Consider the following 6282-nt stretch of genomic DNA (forward strand, 5'->3'; position numbering starts at 1 on the left):
TTTCGGTGGTTTTTTTTGGGAGTATTTTAAGGGGTTTTTTTGTGTTTTTTTTTTGGGTTTTTTCGGGGGTTTTTTTGTGGGTCTTTTTTTGGGGTTTTTTTTGGGAGTTTTTTTTAGGGGGTTTTTTTTGGGGTGTTTTTTTTTTTGGGAGTTTTTTTTTGGGTGTTTTTTTTAGAGGGTTTTTTTTCGGGTGTTTATGTCGTACCTCGATTTTTAAAAAAAATCATCTTTTAATATCTCAGCGTGATTTTTTTGGGTTTTTTCGGGGGTTTTTTTGTGGGTCTTTTTTTGGGGTTTTTTTTGGGAGTTTTTTTTAGGGGGTTTTTTTTGGGGTGTTTTTTTTTTTGGGAGTTTTTTTTTGGGTGTTTTTTTTAGAGGGTTTTTTTTCGGGTGTTTATGTCGTACCTCGATTTTTAAAAAAAATCATCTTTTAATATCTCAGCGTGATTTTTTAAGACACGAAAAGGTAAAATTACCCTTATATTTAAATATATAAAAACTTTTTAAAAGATCTTAAACCTATAACCAAACACTCAAACTTCACTCTGTTCCAAACAACAAAAATTTTTGGTTGCTAGTTTAAGATTTTTAAAAAGTTTTTTTTATGTATTTAATAATATGGACAATTTTGTCTTTTTGTGTCTTAAAAATTTACTCTGATGTATTAAAAGAAGATTTTCTAAAAAATTGAGTTACCAATATGAAATTATTAAAAATAAATGATATCAAATTTTTATTTTGATATAACATAATGTACCAAAATGAAAATTTTCTGTATATATATGTATGTTAGCCGTAGGCCCTAGGATGCTCAAGGAAAGACAAAAGGTTTCTGCTCTGTCTTAGCCACTCAATACAAGTACCATAACAACTTTTGGGTTCAGCTTAAAAGGGACAAAACAAATCACCAAACAATTTTGTGTTGGAATTTTTGGGTCCCAAAAACCCAGAGGAGCGTTCTCTTGGGCAGGCACTAAGCAATGCACTGCCAAAATTTCAAGGGGATGCTTTTGAATTTATTGAGCCCCTATTTATTTTACTGACGTAGTTCAGTTCAATTCAGTTCAAGTAATGAACATAGTTTAAATTCATATTTAGTAAGCATGCAGTTTAAATTATATTCCCTATTTGTACTGAGTTAAACTATTAAATCTAGAGTTTAGGTTCATCTTTAAGTTTAACCTTTTAAACCATTTGTGAACAGTAAAAATGTATCTACCCTCTTTATTTTTTACACATATCAAACACAAATTTGAATTTTATTCTCTGTTCATATTTAAATTTTAACTATACATCTAAATGTCAATTTGAATTATAATTTAAACCACACGGTTTGAATTTTTATGTTCAAACATAAAAGTTTAAATCAACAAAATTCGAATCAGCAAACAAAACGGGGATGAATCTATTTCTTAAAAGCCATGTGCATATAAAATAGAAGCTTTGAAATCTTCCATTTTTGAAATTTTGAAAGCAATCGTAGCTCTTTGGTTTTTTGGAGAGTGATGATTTTCTAGTCAGTTAATGAAGAAGCGTAGGGACCAGCCACTGTGTTAGATCTCTAAGTGGACGTTTGGTTCATGGATTCAGAACCACAATTCAGAACTATTCTCATTTTACGTGTATTTTTTGTGAAAAAAAAACACGGTAAAAAACTATAAATCATGATTCAGAATCAGAGACGAATACATGAAACAAACGTCCTCTAATCAATCGGTCCACAAATCGCCTTTCAAAAAGTCTTACGATGTTCCGCTTGTCGAACTCTAATGCTCACGGTGTGTGAGGATTACGAGAACTCTCAGGAGTTGTTCTTTTGCAACAAAACTCAGAAAAAGTTTAAACTCAAGTTACAACTTTATTCAAGTTCACGTTTTTTTAAGTTTTAACTTTATTCAACTTTACTCAACTTTATTCAAGTTACAACTTTAACTCAAGTTATAACTCAAAAACTACACTCAAGTTACACTTCAAAAGAACAACCCCTCAGAAGATTCCACAACCTACACTCATAAATAAACGTTAAAGAAAACAAGAGAGACGAGAGAAGAAGAAAAATATGTAGTGATATTTCTCTGATCAGATATTTAAGATGTGTATGTTGGATAAGTTAGTAATTTGATATTTGACTCGTCATTCAAATATCAGTTTAAGTGGTCCTATCTACTAACTGATAGTAGAGAAGGGATATGATATCCACACAATTTGAATTGGTCAAGCCCACTATAGACGCCCTAAAAACAAGGTCACGCCCAAGAGTTCAACAATTTGTTTGACTATAAAATGAATTTCTACAATTGTGGCACATCTTATGGGAATATTAATACTAATTAACAATTTAAATTAAACGGTGCATGTGATATAAGATTAAATAACATGAGAGAATTTTTTAACTAATGATTTAAAATGAAACGGTGCATATAATATAAGATGAGATAACATGAGAGAATTGCTTATTAAATAACATTATTGCACCAACTTCATAAGCACATGATCACAGTAGAATTCCCGTTTTAAAACGGTAGAGTTTATTATGCTAACAAAAAATAAATCAATAAATAAATAAAAGTCCTGCGTGGTGTTTGGACAAATATGGACACTGTTGGTGTGTGGGTTGTGGCAAAATGCATCATGAATAGGAAAAGATATATTATATATATATATATATTTTACGAGCTCTCTTGTTAGGAAATGAAATCCCATTACATTGTTGTTGTTTGTCCATCCGCCAAAAAGTGTCACCATCCTATTAACTCAATTGTCGTAGACTCCATGGCTATAACCTATAACCCATAAAATAATGGGATGCCACTTTATGACTTATTAAAGGGAGAAATAAAGAAATAGGTCAAGACTTGAGACGAATTAAAATTAATAGGTCAATAGTTTATATAAGTTAATAAATAAGTTAAATTACTGTTTTCATCAATAACTTGTCTGGTTATGAACCATAACTTGACAAGTTATTGTCCATAACTTATCTGGTTATAAATCATAACTTGACAAGTTTATCCATAACTTATCTGGTTATGAATCATAATTTAACAAGTTATGGCCTATTAATTTCTATAACTAAAAAATGGCCTATATACTTTCTTAAGCTTTTCATATTGACATATTTCCTACTATTTCCTCTTATTAAATCCAAGCTTTGGAGAGTAAAAGAGTTTGTTTAAATTAATACCACCCAATGAAAACGCAATGAGTATTATTATCATGACTCACCTAAACGTCTTTACAAGGGCTAAAATTATTGTTTTAATTCTCCCTAGGCCACAACCAATATGACTTACTGGAACCCTATATTTAACCATACATGTATCACCATATATTTCTCACGAATCATGAAGACTTTTTGCACTCATTTCATGGTGTGTTTTATGTGACAAGATATTTGGTACAATGTGAGAATTAACAAATCCTAGATTAATATTTATTATTCCTATTTGTCTGTTTATATTGTTGCTTTAATTAACCTATAAACACTTCCTCTATAATTTGTATAATGACATAATACAATATGAGAAGACAGTGACGGAGTCAGTATTTCATTTTAATAAGAGTGTACATTAAATTTTTAATAAAATATATTTATTTTAATAAAAACATATATTATTTCAATAAAATTTTAAGTGTAAAATTTTAAAATTTTTAAAAATAATATTTTTTTAAAAAAATTTAAGTGAAAACGGTAATCTCTACTCAACCTCATGCAGCTCCGCAGCTGTGGGAAGGTGATGGGGTAGGAGCGTTGTACCATGCCTTTAGCTCTTGTAAAGTAGGTGATGATGACGTATCTTTATTTATTTATTTATTTATTTTTTTTAGGAGGGGTATCTTTATTTCAAGCCCACCCAGATTCTATTTTTCTAATTAGATAATTGCCATTTTTTAAAGTCAAAGGACCTTATAATTATTCTCTAATCACTCAACTAAACAGAAGTTATGTCTCATTCAATTTTGGTGCCGTCATTAGTTATGATCTGGGACCCCTACCCTCTTTTTCGCGCTTTTCCCATTTGGATCTGTTTGTAGCTATCGTGGGCCCACCTGAAGGAGCGTGTAAAAGGGCCTGAATGGGCTTGACGTTACTTTACTCCGTCAAATCTGTTTAGTGGGCTCTTGACATCCACGTTTAGTTTCCAAGATGGGCCCTACAGTTACAGCAAAGCCTCATTTTTACCCCCTTTTTTTTATTATTTTATTTATTTATTTGTGCGTATTTTTGTTGACAAATGAGCGGCATGCAAGACTTGCGCACAAAATATGGCTAACTTAAAAGTGAAAAATATATTGCGTATTTAGAATTTATTTTAAAATAATTTTATTTTTTTATATAAAAATGCAACTGAAAATGAAACTTGAAATCATAATTTGAGAGTTAATTTGTAACGTTACTGTTGAAAATTATTTAAGCAATAAAAATTTGACCGGTTAATCCATACACTGATTGTTGTCAATTTTTTGATAAAATTTGGTATGCCTAAAATATTACTCAAACCTCCATTGTCATTATACATACTATTATACTAATATAGTTCTAATTTTTACTCAAATGGAAAAAATTAACTAAAAAGTAATTAATAGAATAAGGGAAATACAAAATCCCAGGAGGAATTTGGTAATAAGCACTCTTCCTTTTTTAAGGAAATTCAGTAATAAGTTTTCTCCTTTTCTTTCTCTCACCTTATAATAGAATATAAATATGGTTCGTATTAATGATTTAAAAATGTGATTACCAGACATGAAGATAAAACAAAACAAATTAAAAAGACAGACCGTAAAGCATGCATTTGAAAGTGATTTTGTTTTAGCCAGCATATCTTATATCATAGGCAGTAAATTTTTTCTAAGAAAGATTAATAATGGCAAGTTTCCTAAATAAAAAAATGGCACGAATGTGATTTAAAGGCAAGGCGTTGGCTGGATCTAAAGTGTATCTATTAATCATCCACGTAAGCGGTTTACCTTTCCATTTCACACTTCCTTTTTTTATTACATTATCCATCATTTGCAATTAGTCAATTTACCTTCCATTTTAAAACTTCCACATGTTTACATTTTCTTTCCACAGCCTATATATATACTATTTTTTTTTTCTTTCGTTTGACTTTTACTTAGTTTCGAAATTTCATAACGTGCCAAGTCCACGAGTGAATTAATCTAATAAATATACACATATATTGTAAAATAAAATAGGGCAAACTTCTAAACGAGCAAGGCCTTGAGAAAATCAATTTCTCATTTGAAACAAGCACTTTTCCCTCTAACAAAACAGACTGGACACTGCTAAAACAAAACAAATTAGGTGAGGTTACTTGTAGAAATAAGCCAAACTAGTCAAAAAATATATTTTTTTTATTACAGAGAATGAAATAAGTTGAACCCTTTATAATAGAAAAGAAATAAAGGTTTAACTTTTAAGCTTATATGCAAATATTCAACACACTTAACCAAAACAAACTTGTATAGTAAAATAATTATGAAAAAAGAAAATAATTCGAAAAAAGGAGTAAAGAAAATGAGGGAGGGAAAACATTGAAAAACCAAATGTATATCTACACCTCTAGATATGAACCTATTGCAATGTGGTGGTGGTGGTCCATGCATCTTAAAATTATCAATATTCAAAACCTACGTATCATAAAAAAAATTCAAAGGAAAATCCAAACACTTGTTTAGGTTCTTTCAAAATCAAACCATAAGAAGTTTTTTTTTTTTTGGGTTAATAAATCAAAACATAAGAGCACAAGACAAAACCCACCCATCAAATTAAATACCCTTTCTTAAGATAATTCAATGCGCTCAACAACCATCAGACGATTCAAAACGATTAATCATTGCCATCGGACGGTCCACAATCAAACCATCCGATAACAACAGGACATCACCGGACGCTCCTAACCGCAGGGAGAGTCAGGTCAAAATTTGACACATCGGCGACAATTGGACAACAAAAAAGAAGAAGAATTGACTTTGGGGCGTGTGAGTGGAGTGAACTGGAAGCACCAAAAAAAAAAACATTAAAAAAAAAAAACATTCAAAAAAAAAAAAGAGAACACAGACAAGATGAAATGACGAGATTACCCTTGACTGGGCCTTTTTGATTCAAACTGTGTACCCGTCCCGCTCTCTCCTCTTATTGCATCTCTTCTCAACGCCTTACACGCGTACACTTTTCTTCCTTCCTTCGTCACTCTCTTAAAACTCTTTTTCTGGAACCTTTTTCCTTCCATCATTTTCTCTTCTCTTTCTCACAAAAAGACTCTCTCTTTCCCATTT

The sequence above is a fragment of the Morus notabilis genome, unplaced genomic scaffold (assembly GCF_000414095.1).
Source record: "Morus notabilis unplaced genomic scaffold, ASM41409v2 Scaffold1615, whole genome shotgun sequence".
Classification (NCBI taxonomy): Eukaryota; Viridiplantae; Streptophyta; class Magnoliopsida; order Rosales; family Moraceae; genus Morus; species Morus notabilis.